General features: G+C 37.8%; 2 protein-coding genes across 4 annotated transcripts in view; one reads left to right on the top strand and one right to left on the bottom strand.

Moving 5' to 3' along the window:
* LOC128025514 (inhibitory synaptic factor 2A-like) overlaps positions 1 to 7,495 on the bottom strand; it is a 36,638-nt gene extending 29,143 nt beyond the window's left edge. Inside the window, exon 1 of the mRNA XM_052611945.1 lies at positions 7,089 to 7,495. The gene's annotated coding sequence lies outside the window, so the exon portion shown is untranslated. The remainder of the gene's footprint in view (positions 1 to 7,088) is intronic.
* Positions 1 to 13,224, top strand: part of LOC128025507 (dedicator of cytokinesis protein 1) — a 207,708-nt gene that overhangs the window by 122,389 nt on the left and 72,095 nt on the right. The gene's annotated exons all lie outside the window — the stretch shown is intronic.

Raw genomic sequence — 13,224 nt, 5'->3', positions numbered from 1 at the left:
ATTTGATCTAAGTAAATGTTAAACTTTTGAAATTCAGAAAAAAAGAACTTGTGTATTGATGAATCAATACATGAAAATGATGTATCTGTGTCCTGTTATTTATCTTTTGGTATGCATTTCAGAAAAAAAAAATGGTTAGGATTCAGGTGTAATTGCAAATAGTGATTAATCCTGATTAATCCACTGAAAATTCTGATTAATTTGATAAAAAATTTTTATAATTTTACAGCCCTAAGTATTACTTATAAATTAGTGTGATTGCACCACATTTGATGCAATTTGATCACTCATCAGTTGTAGTATTACATCTAATGCATCACTTCAGATGGTTGCACCACATTTGATGCCTCTGACCAAAATTGTAATTGAGTTAATAAAATAAAATTGAATAATTTTTTCATTGAATTTCTTCACCTGAATGTTAAAATGAAATTGTTTATATTTTTATTACAAATTTATTGAAACACTGACCTTTTGGTTTTTAAAAATATTATTAATATTTTTACTTTTGCACTTAAATGTAATGTAGTGTGCCACATTTGATGCCACTGACCATTTGAATGATTTCCTTGAATAACAGGTTTGACCTGTGGGCTACATTTAGGATGCTTTGCGTGTCCTTTTTACACATTTCAGAAATGAATGGAAAAGAGCAGCTTGGAGATTCTTCTGTTGCTTTGTTTCTGTTGTATACTGAATACTTGTATATGCTTCTCTCAGCTTGTGTGTGGTTTCTGATTGAGCCGTTTAATGTGTTCTGACTCTTTTCCACAAGTGCAGTGCAGTCAGGATGAGGTGTTTAATCTGCTTATCTATTAATGTGCATGTAAAGAATGCGCTTTCGGGTTTGATAACAGATCAAATCAAATGTGTTAATACTAATAACATTGTACAGGAACCTGGGGTCATATTTCATATTCATCCTCCTACATCTGCGGGCTTTAATAAAACAGGAGATCCCTCCACCGGTTGATGTTTCTTTATTTGCTGACAGGAGTGCGGTGGTGTTTGAGCACAGGGTGTCTTAAAACACCGCAGGAACAAATGAAAGTGTGGCACTTGTAGTAGAGAGCATGTGGAGGTCGAGAGCTCACCCTAATCCGGCTTTATTTATTTATCTGGTTTGTCTGCTGGGTTTTCTCCTGGTGATTTCCCCTGCAGGATATTATTAGTGTGCTTTCTCAGAATGTGGTCTGTTCACATACGACACAGAAAAGCATTCATATGCATGTGTAATATGACCAGGATATTATTTTTGTCAATCGTTTCAACCAAACCATCAATTTCTTCTCTTGTGGCTAATACCGAGATTTTTTAATAGCAGATGAATCTGTTCATTACTAGTCTTCATGTGGCATTTTTAATGTATTCAAATGTTTTTGTAAATGTATGTGTGGTAATTATTTTTGTGGTGCAGTAATTGTATTATCTACAGTTGATATGACTCTGCATTTAATGAAAACAAGCAAATGTCATTAAGTTCATTTAATGTAAAAAAAAAAGGGGCTGGCGGTATGCTTTGATTTTTAAATAGTTTCCATCTTTTGAATTTTAAACGGTTGTCTTTTTGAAATTTTATTTAAGATTCAGATCTTAAGTCTTCTTTTTGTTGTTGTTGTTGTTGTTCATCTATGCTACTTTGTATGTTTTTGATTCAGTAAAAATAATTGAGATGGATAAAAACTAGTTAGGAGAAGAGTAAGTTACAGGCATTTTACCCATCTCTTTAAGGAAGTGGTTTGGCAGGTTCTCGGATGTGTCCGATTCATTTAAAGAGAACAAGGTGGAGGTCTAAACATTGACAGTTTTCCATACCTCCACAATTGCAAAAATTTGTCATTAAATTGAATGCATTGAATGTTTTACAGAAATCGAAATTATTTCTGTGCATTAGAATGCATTTGTATGCACGCTGTACTATAGATATGTATGACGCTCTGTTTGTGATGGTCTGGAGGATATTTAGCGTTTGATCACTGCTGCATTAAAGCCAGTGTATGGAGTCAAATCCTTTGTCCGTTAATCGTTTCTCTAATGCCATAAGATGAGGCCGTCCATCTGAACGGCTGCTATTAGAGGATTGTGCTTCTAATAACCGTGGCTCTCTGATGCTAGAATGTTTTAATGATGCATGGCTGTCATTTCATCTGGAGTTAGTGAGCTTGCTGTCCTTCCATTAGATGCGTCTCTTTAGCCGGTCTGTAAAGCGTCACGCTCAGGTAGAGAGACGACTCTTTAAACGGCAGCTTTACTGCTGCGAGAGCTCCGGGATCATCACATCTGCCCTGCTAGTTAGTCCTTTAAATCCACATTCATCAAGCATTACAGCCGGCCACCTCACTGAAACTCTGATGAAGAACCATTGTGACATTTCTGACTACTGCTGTGAACGTTTACTAATGATAGCATAGTTGGACGCGGCTTGCTTTCTTCAGTCATTTACAAATCGTAGATCAAGTACATTCAAACATTAAAAAAATGATTTGCTGTGAAGGATTAATTTGACTAATTGTTTCAGGATGGTAATTGATTTTGTGAGTCTTTTCATAAGAATCAGTTCATAGGAGTCATTTGTGACATGGATTGTTTGATTCGCTAAAGAATAAACTCTGATTGCACTGAATATATATATATATATATATATTTTAAATCTACTAAAACAAATGGACTCAGAGTTGGTAGATGGTTAGATAGATGGATAGACTGATAGATAAATAGATCGATAGTTGGATAGATAGCTAGATCTAGATAGATAGTCATTTGTTTGTGATAGCTCACAAAGAGTAAAGATTCAACAGTGTGATGCAGAAAAACACACATTTCTAAAATATCAGATCACTTTAAATCCAAATGTTGTAATTTATGAAGCAAAGAGTAAAGCCATTTACAGTAACTAAGTTTTCTAAGAACTATATGATCTAATAAAGTGAATAATGAACGTTTCAGATGAGAGTGTCAGTTGACTGGAAATGAATCGGTGCGTTCAGTGGAGTCAGAGTCTGATCTGCGCCGCTGACCCTGAACAGATTTCTTCTCTGGCTTTTACTCTGTTTAGTATTCAGCTCTGATAGACCTGCAGTATTTTGAGGAAGTGGCTGTACTCATACTCTGAACTGTATCTGACTCGACGCGGAGTACCGTAGTAAAACATCTCACCCCAGAGCTTTACACAAACACACACATGCGAAGCCAAGCTCTTAAACATTTCTGAATCAGGTTCTTGTAGATGTTTACCAGAGACTTGCTCAGGTTAATACTGAATGATTTTTAACTCTTCTGCAGTGTATTATCTATCTGTCTGTCTCTCAGTTAATGTCATGGAGAGGCTCTCTGTGGCTTTTCAGACAGCGGGGGGCAGCTTCTATTACCCACACCACTCTTATTTCCCAGAAAAGCAGAGAATTGAGAATGAGTGGAGAGAAGCATTGTCTGTCTGTCCTCCAGCTATACATCCAAACAAGACTAATTCAGCAAGCAAACATTAGCGCTGATGTTTAATGTGCAGTGTGGTTTAGGAAGGTGTGCAGTGGTGCAAAGGTGGCGTCTGTAAGTTGGTTGCTCTTGGAGACCAGCTAGGCAGAACACACACACACACACACACACTGCACTCAACACACGTGTGTTTGTTCTTGTGTGAGATTGTTGTTGGATGTGCACAAGATGTCCTTGGTAAATACTTTATCTTTGAGGTGTTCATGCTCTCCTTTTTGTATTGAGAAAAAAATAATGTGTAGTGTTTACTTTTGAAACAATTTACACTCAGAATTGAATAGTACATTTCAATAATAAAGATTGTTAAATGATATTGTGAGTGGATGGATGTCTGGATGGCAAGAAATAAAAGATGGATAGATGGATGGCAGTAAAGCGAAAGATGGATGTATAAATGAATGGATGGATGAATGGAGGGAAAGAAAAAAAGATGGATGATGGATAGATATCATGAAAGAAGGATGAATGGGGAGGGAAAGAAAAATGGATGGAGAGAGGGAAAGAAAGAAAGATGGATGTATGATGGATGGAAAGAAAAATAAATGGAAGGATGGATGGATAATTGTGAGAAATAAAGAAGATTGATGGCAAGAAAGAAAGGGGGATGGAAGAACGGCAATAAATAAATAAAGATGGATGGATGGATGGATGGATGGATGGATGGCAGCAAAGAAAGATGGATGGATGGATGTCAGGAAAGAGAAAAATGATTGATGGATGTCAGGAAAGAAAGACAAATATATGAATGGATGGAAACAATGGATGAAAGAAAGAAATATGGATTGTAGGAAAGAAAAAGAAAAATGGATGCCAAATAAAGAAAAATGGTTGGATGAAAGTAAGAAAGATGGATGAATGGATGGACGCAAAGGGAAAAAGATGATGAATGGGTGGAAGGATGGAAGGAAGGAAGGAAAGCAAAATGGACTGATGACGAAAGGAAGAAAGAAAGATTGACGGGTAAACAAAGGAGAAGATGGAAGAAAAACTAGATTCTGATGGATGGATGGATAAACCGGCCATCTCCAATCTTATTAACAGGCTTTATGTATTTCTCAGACTTATGTTTCCAGGCTGATTATTGAGGACGAACCAGGTATGAAACACAGTTTGGATTAAAGTTCAGATGTACAGAATGGAAATCAGAATTTAGTTTGAGGCACCTAACAGCATGTAAATTAGACGCCTGTACAGTACAGTATGTTCAGGGTCTGAGATTCCCCTTAGTTGGTCACTTTTACATCGGTCAGATGGCTTCTTCTTAAGTGGGTGATTCTTGGCCAGAAGAGCTGCAGTGTGGACCAGAGATTTTCTTTTCAAATACCTTGTGTCTCATGTGACTCTGTGAATCTTTTCAATATTCCAGGCAGGTTGTGATCTCTCTTCTTCTGCTTTTGACTCGTAATAAAGCCATTACCACATGAAAGACAACATCTGGCTTCCTCACGGCCCGGGCTGCTGTTACTGTGTGTGTGGACAGGTGAAGAGCAAGACAGCGTCACCATCCGATTCCAAAATGATTTCTAATGCATCTCAGGTGTTTAGCTGCAGCACAGGGTTCGCTTTCTTTGCCAAGTTCTGTGACCTTAAACTTGGTCACTCAGCATGTATTGATGCAGAACTGCCTTTACTGCTGCTGCATGCTTTAGTGTTAGTGCCTTAAACTATGACTTGTTCTTGATTAACTACTGAATGTGCACTATGTTTTGTCCTGCAGCATATTTTTAAATACAGAGGTCATATAATTGTTGGTTGGATGTTGAAAAGCTTATTTAGCCCTGTTGTTTTTGGATATTTGTTCATGCTATGTTTAGGTCAGGAGAATTGGGGCAAATATACTGTCATGGAAATGTCATAACTGGTAGTCAATCTCACAGAAATAACTGGGTCCACAGAAGTAACATGCATTTATTAAATAATAATGTATCTGTAAATAAATATTTATTTTAATATTGATGCATTTATTCATACAAATGTAATTGATAAATATTTATTTTCATAATAAATAAATAAATCCCAGATATTTGTGTGTGCTTCACCCAGTTATACTGTAGCAGTCTGACCATCATAATGCCGGTCAGCATGCAGTGTGCATCTCTCTCTGGTTGAGGAGATCAACTGAGTGTGGGAGTGTTTCAGATGGAGATGACGTGTTCACAAACCAGCCAATTAAAAGACAGTCGTGATCCTTCAGGTAGAACCCAGATAAAGTCTCTCACTGTTTCTTCTCATGCTCAGTCTCTCTCTCACACACACACACACACTCGTGCAGTGTTAGTCTGAGCAGAGTGTGTGCTAGTGAGTGTTTTCTTCACGTGTGTTGGGTTGGTCTCTAGCAGGCAGTATTTATCTCTATTACGCTCTTGCTATCAGGTCAGTTGAGCCTATGACACGTCACCTAACAATCAACATCCTGTCATCGTTTACTCCCCTTGTTGGAAACCTGTATGACTTGATTTGTTTTCTGAAACATCATGCAGAACTCTTTCTGCAATGAAAGCGCAGTGACCGCTGTAGCTCTCAAACCTGATTTGTGTTAGGAAGCATGCAGTTTGGCATCTCTGACGTCAGACTCGTCACACACCAAGTCTTGATAGCTGGTACATGAAATATATTTCAGTACTTCTCTAAGATTTTGTAGTGCTTTTATCTTATATGCTCACCAATGCTGCATTTGTTTGGTTAAAAAAAAGTTTCAGCATTATAAGAAATATTTCTTGAGCAGCAGATCATGGTGTTAGAATGAGCATATTTCTGAAGGATCATGTGACACTGAAAAGACTGCAGTAATGATGCTGAAATTATTTGTATCACTGGAAAAAAATACATTTAAAATATAATAAAATAGAAAATAGTTAATTTAAATTGTAAGAATATTTCATAAATGTCCGGTTTTTGCTATTTAGTTTTCAGAATCACATTTTTTACTGATATTGTACAGTAAAGGGAATGACTTTTAGTGAATAAGTTTAAATGTGGGTCACAAAACATTGTCATTTGACTTCAGAAGACTTTTATAGTATAACACAGACCACAACAAGCTTAACGACTTCTGTTCCTGTTCATTTTCATTGTATGGAATAGAGCTGAGTGAACATTCTGCTAAACATCTCCTTTTTTTTGTTATTCACAGAACATAGGAATTTGAACGGGGCTGAGAAAATGACCCCCAAATGTACATTTTTCACCAAACTAGTCCTGATTTAACCTATGGCCTTAAAACACAGTCTCTAAACTCAGTGTCAAGCCAATCACATAAGCTCTCTCTCTCTCTCTCTCTCTCTCTCTCTCTCTCTCTCTCTGCGTGGGTTGAAAATAAAAGATTATTATAATGCTAAACTAAGCATTGCGATGGCCGGTTGTAACACCACAGGATCAGATGATCTCAGTGTGTTTGTTCTGATGAGCTTCTTCAATGCAGCACTCGCCGTTTTGTCTCAAGTCAACTTTGGTGTTCAAGTTTCTCGTGTATTTGTATGTTTTCTCAGCATTAAGATTGAGAATTTGCCAGCTGAAATGACTAAAGGTACATTTCCGGAAGGTTAAAGGTGATCACGAGTCCAAACTTGAGCTCAAATGAAGAGGAAGAGACTCACCTCCAGACACGGATCAGTGGTGATGATGATGATGATGATGATGAAGGGGAGGGAGAGATGTCCAGCACATGTCTTCCCTCTCAGTGCAGCTGGAGTCCGTCAGGGCGCGAGAACTGATGTGAGTCTGGAGAGAGGGTCTGCCATGCTGGAAGTTTCTCCGTGTAACAGTCAGTCAGTCCTGCTGTGATCCTTACACATCCAGAGTGAGAGATTCCAAAGAGATCTGCCCCAGAACACACACACACGCGCCTTTACATGACCGGTGCTCCCCCGCAACTCTCACTCACACAACACACACACACACATGCACGCACGCACACTCACACACTCACGCGCACACTGCTGACAGGATGCAGCGGGGTCCGGAGCTCAGCGATGGCATGTGTGCATATGAGACATCCATCCTGAACCAGCCGCTCCAAGAACTGAGAGACCTGAGAGCCACACACACACAGAGAGAGAGAGAGAGAGAGAGAGAGGAGGCGGGGTGGAAGACAGCAAACCAGAGCGAGAGAGAGAGAGTGAAAGAGAAGGGGAATTGCCAGGAAAATCCAGCTTTAGGTCATGTGATGACCTACTGATGTACATAGTAGCTGTCAGATCTCTTTTTTTTATTATTATGTATGATTCTATAGACATTATTAAATGATTTTTCCAATCATTATTTAAATATTTTAACATTTTTACAATTCCATTTATTCATTTAGCAGACACCTTTATCCAAAGCGACTTACAAATAAGGACCGTGTATAATATATTAATAATAATATTTATTATTTAAATAATATACATATTAAATGCATATATAGTGAAATCCATTTTTATTGTATAATTTGTTTGATAAAATGCTAAATGAAATGTGTGTGTGTGTGTATATATGTGAATACTGTGATTGGTCAGTTGTGGTTTGACATTATGGCATGAAGATGTCGAATGCTTGATTCTGATTGGCTGTCAGACATTCTAAGATGATTATATTTCTGCCACTGAATGACTGAAGCAGTTCCAAGCTCGCATTATAGTTTCACTTCACGTCACCACATTTTTTCAGTTATTTCAGATAAACTTACCCTGTCACTGCAAAAGAAAATGTTTTATCGGTCTACTGGGAAACAAAGTTGCTTCAGAGGACAAACTGGTGTTTGAGGAAGTTTATGAAATAGATTCAAAGTTAATGTTTTTTGAGACATGCAAGCCAGAACTCCTTGAGAACATCTACTCACCCTCACGTCTTAACAAACCTACATGAAGACCACTCCTTGAACACAAAAGAAGACATTTTGAAGAACGTTTGGGTCAAACAGAGTGAAACTGCAATTCAGACCATCAGTTCATCATTGATATCTTCTGTTTTTCCCTGTGTTTTCTGCTTGTCTTTGTTCTGTCTGCCCTCATAAGAGGAAAGTAGCTTCTTCTGATTTGATTGTCCTGGCTGCTAGTAAGGCCACACCACCTCGTGACGTCCTCCAGACTGACATCTGTTGACTCAGCATGCAGAGTTATTATTTTCTTCAGGTTTATGGTTCTTTTGCTCTGTTATCCAGTACGTACGCACACATGCATATAGAGAGTGACTTTTATTTTCACACTTTGTGTAACCCGCAGGATCTGTCAGCCTTTATTCCCACAGGTTTTGTCCAACCATCATGACTGAAATCAAACGTGTGAACCTCAGTTCCCCAAACAAACGGCTTTGAACTTCCATCTCCTGAGACACACTCCAGAAACACTGCGAGTTTCATACTCTCAACACTCGCAGCTGTCAGCCCCGCTGCAGCGTGTTATCCTGTGTTATCTGTGCTGATGCTGAGATCCTCACTTTTCTGTGCCTGCAGAATTCACGTCCTCCGCCTTCTCCTCGTGTTTCTGTACCTGCGTCATCTCCTTGTTTGTTGGTTTATTCAATCGTTTGGCTAATTCGATTGAGCTTGCAGTGTGTAATACTCCACACTTATACCTTTGACCTTGTTTTTTTCCTCAAGATCAGCAATCAAAATAGAGATGAGTCGGCAGATTCCTTCTGAGTGTGGTGATGTAGTCGTTGAAGCTCAGGGTTTCCACTTTCATGGAGAAACTAGAAATTGTAAGGAACTTCAAGTGTTTTATCAACCTGTCTTAAAAGTCAATTAATAATAATAATAAATAGCTTTTAGACTTGCACTATTCATAAAAAAAAAAAATCTTTTTGTATTTTATCCCTTTTCTTTTCATTTATTATGCAATTAACAAAAGCAAAATGACCTCTATCACTAGCTTACTCTATTCTTTTTCTATTCTATCGGTTTTCTTTTTATTATATTATAAAAAAATAATAATAATAATCTTGCTACGTGTACTGCATTAAGCTAACTGAGACTTGATATAGCACTTATATATCATTGCTCTTTTGTTGATTTTTGATTGCTTCCATTGTCCTCGTTTTTAAGTCGCTTTGGATAAAAGCGTCTGCTAAATTAATAAATGTAAATGTAATTAGCTAGATATTGTTCTTGTGTAAATGAAAACTAGCTTGGAAGCCAGTGATTTGTGATGAATTGTCTGGTCTTTCCCAGTAGATTGGTTCAAATGATTTGTTAAAGCAGAGGAAAGATGGCTTATTGAGCCTCTTCAGTGTTAGCATAGTTAACATACTTTTTTTTTATTTTGTTTTTTACTTGAAATATGTTAACTCATATTGTTCATGTAATTGCCAAGGCAACATTTCTTATTTAGTTTAACCTGAGAAAAAATAAATAAATTACAAGTTAAAGCGAAAAATGATAAAATACTAATAAAAATATAAACAGTATTTCAGTCATACTAAAATATGATTGGATGTATGAACCATCGCTGTTTAGCACCTGTGAGTTATTGTGCTTCTAGTAAGTGTTCTGGAAGTCACTTTAGATAAAAGCATGCACTAATGAAATTAGGCTTCTAGATCTGTCAATAGTAAGCTAACAGCGTATGAGTGTGATGTCTGCAGAACGGTACGGGATACATGAGAATCTCTCAGCTCTGTATCCCTGCTGGTTTAATTAAGATCTTAAAACACCAGCTGCTGAGATCTGTGCTCACGCCAGGCATCTTTCCTCTCTCGGTCCGTCTATGTTGGGAGCGAGTGTCCGCACGTCTTTCATTCAGCCTGGTGTCTGTAGTGTACTAATGAAGCATTTGTTAAATATTATTTTAGTTAGATTTTTTTATTATTTCTGAATTATTTTATTGTAATGTATTGCATTATATTTTATTTTATTATAAACAAAAGTACATAAGGACAAAGACGTCCACAGGTTTGCTAATAAAAGCAAGAGCTGTAGCTGTAATCAAGTTGAAATGCTGCCAGTACTGTAAGTACACTGATTACACTCCCTTATAGCTGACAGTGTGTTGAACTGCTTTGTGTGTGTGTGTGTGTGTGTGCTAATAAACTTCATTAAGCTGAACACCAACTGAACACACTTTCTGGAGCAGTTCTGGCTGGACTTGATGAACCCTCACAAGACTCGATCACATGTAGTCACGCAGAGATGAGTTAGTCTGAAGTTTCTGTAGATACGCTGTGATGTTCCATCTAGATTATTTAGCTGAATATTTTGGTCGATACAGCCCTAAGATGCTGCTGTATACACCAAATGTCCATTACAAATTCAGTAGCTCATGTTCTGCGTTAACATTATAACTTTTGTTTCCCTGAAGTCCAATTATAGTAATGGTAATGGCTTCTTGCACCAAAACAAGCATCATTTTTATTGTTCATGACCATTTTTCCATCTTTTTTTAATCGGTTATATTCATTCAATGAGAATTAGATTTTTAGTAGCAAAGTATTAATCTCCAACAGTGCAAATGCGTAAAAGTGCCAGTCATATGTTAATGTTCAGTTATGACATCATTACCATTATGATTTCCAAGGCCGTTTTTGCAGCCTTTTAAAGGGATAGCTGATACCCTCAGGTCATCTAAGATGTAGGTGATACTTTTATTTTCAGTAGAACAGTAGTAACATGAAACTGAACATTATTTACAACATTATTACCTGCAATCCATAGCCTCAGGCAAACAGGGAAATCTGATTATTTTCTGTGAACTGGTTCTTTTGGACAGTTTGTTTTAATGAACTGGTTCAAAAAACTGAATCACTAGATGATGTAATCACGCAATGTAAAGATGTGCAGTTATTTATATTAGTAAAGCACCCACTGATGATGTGAAACGTGGATGTTTTACTTGTCTAAAGCATATAAAGTGAATTCTCATCAGCTCATATTTGCGTAAACCATGAGGAAACATTAAAACTTTAATTTGCCCCCTTCATTCAAGCTCTCGGTTCAGACGTGCATATCAGCGGCTCATCGGTCCGAGTCGAGCTGTTTCTTCAGTTCTTCAGAGTGACTGTCAGGCGTCTGGAAGTCAGTTACTTGTAGATCTGTGCTGATCGAGCTGCAAACATATACCTGTAACAGGCAAAAGATTCAAAAATATAACCACTGACCCTCTCTTTTGAGAGACACTATTTTTATTTATCATGCACTTTTTTTAATTAATGACTTTGCAGATTGTTTTTTTTTTTTTTTTTAAGAATTGCTACATTATAAACTGCAATAGAGATATTTTTCAGAAATCCATATGGCCTGCTCTTTAAGACCTCCATAAATCATCAGGAGCCACTGGAATTCATTTTGTGTTCCTTGAAATGATTTTTTGACTCTCAAAGTGAAGGTAGCCACTGACTTGAACTTTATGAATCACTTATCATCTTTACTGTTCTAAACACACACACACACACACACACACACACACACACACACACACACACAGAGTCACCTACATCTTAGACGACCTGAGGGTGAGCTAACAGCATATTTTCATTTTTGTCTGAACAAACCCTTCAAGTTTGCTATTGTTCTTGCAGCGCTGCATTTCTCCTGCTGCTGCTCCAGATGTTTCCAGGCTCCTGCTGGTGTCTCTTGTCTTCCGTTATGCAGACAGGGATTCGTTCTTAGCGGCTCCATTTGTAACTGACAGAGCCATTATTTAATTAGTGTGATTTAGCTGTAAATGAACACGCTCCAGCGCTGTAATAAAACTGACTCGACCTGAAGCAAGAATACGAAACCATTAGATGTGAAAGATGTTCAGCCGGGCGCATGTTCTTTACTCTTGTTTTTTTTTTCTTCTCTCTTTCCAGTCTTTATTTTTTCCTTGCTATTGCCTCCTGAAAGCCCGATTGCATTTACATTGCAGTTAAAGTCTGCATGCAGTACATATGCTTTTTGGGATGATACCATTCCATTCGAAGGCTGGTTTTCCTACTTGATGTTCAACTTCTGACCGTATAAGCTGCAACGTTAATTGAGAGACATTTGCTCTGCAGGTGTTGGGTTGACAGCAAAGCACATCACAAGTGATGCTTACAGTGGCAGTTTTTGCTCCGCAGGTGTGCGCTTTCACCAACGGAGGTCATTTATTTCTGTTTTCGTAACAGTTTCTGCAAAAAAAAATAAAAAAAAGACACTTAAGACTGGTTTTGTGGTCCAGGGTCACATATTAGAATGATTCTTGAAGAATCACGTGACACTGAAGACTGGAGTGATGATCTTTGTGGTGTGCTGGATTATTTGCTGCTGTTGTGCAGAACGAAGCCGCTGCTGGATGGAACAGACTGACCTTGAGGAATCTCTGGAGCTGAAGGCAGGGAAACTTTTGAGAAAGATCTCATTCTTTCTCTCTGACTTTCATTTGATCGACCTCCTTAAGAAAACAGTTTCCATGGCAACGGGTTGAGGAGCACAACACAGATGAGATGAACCTTAGAGGATGCAGCCTTTGTCTCTGTCTGCTGAGATGAGAGTGAATCGGCTGCAGGATTCCCGTCCGCTCAGAGAGAGAACCTGAACCAGCACATGGTCTAAATGAAAAGCCTTTTTAATTCATGATGTTCATTTTAAAGTCTGAGAGCTGCACATCTACATCCTTTCAGTTTCATCTATCCATCCATCCCTCTGTTGTTGTCCTTCCTTCCTTCTTTCATCCATCTTTTTCTTCCAATCTTTCCATTTATTATTATTTTATTCTATTCGATTGTCTGTTTTTTCTTTACTTCCTTTCCATGCATCCATCCATCGGTTTCTAATTTACTTGCATTTAGCAATCC

Source organism: Carassius gibelio, chromosome A12 (assembly GCF_023724105.1).
Source record: "Carassius gibelio isolate Cgi1373 ecotype wild population from Czech Republic chromosome A12, carGib1.2-hapl.c, whole genome shotgun sequence".
Lineage (NCBI taxonomy): Eukaryota > Metazoa > Chordata > Actinopteri > Cypriniformes > Cyprinidae > Carassius > Carassius gibelio.
This window is presented reverse-complemented; position numbering and strand designations above follow the sequence as displayed.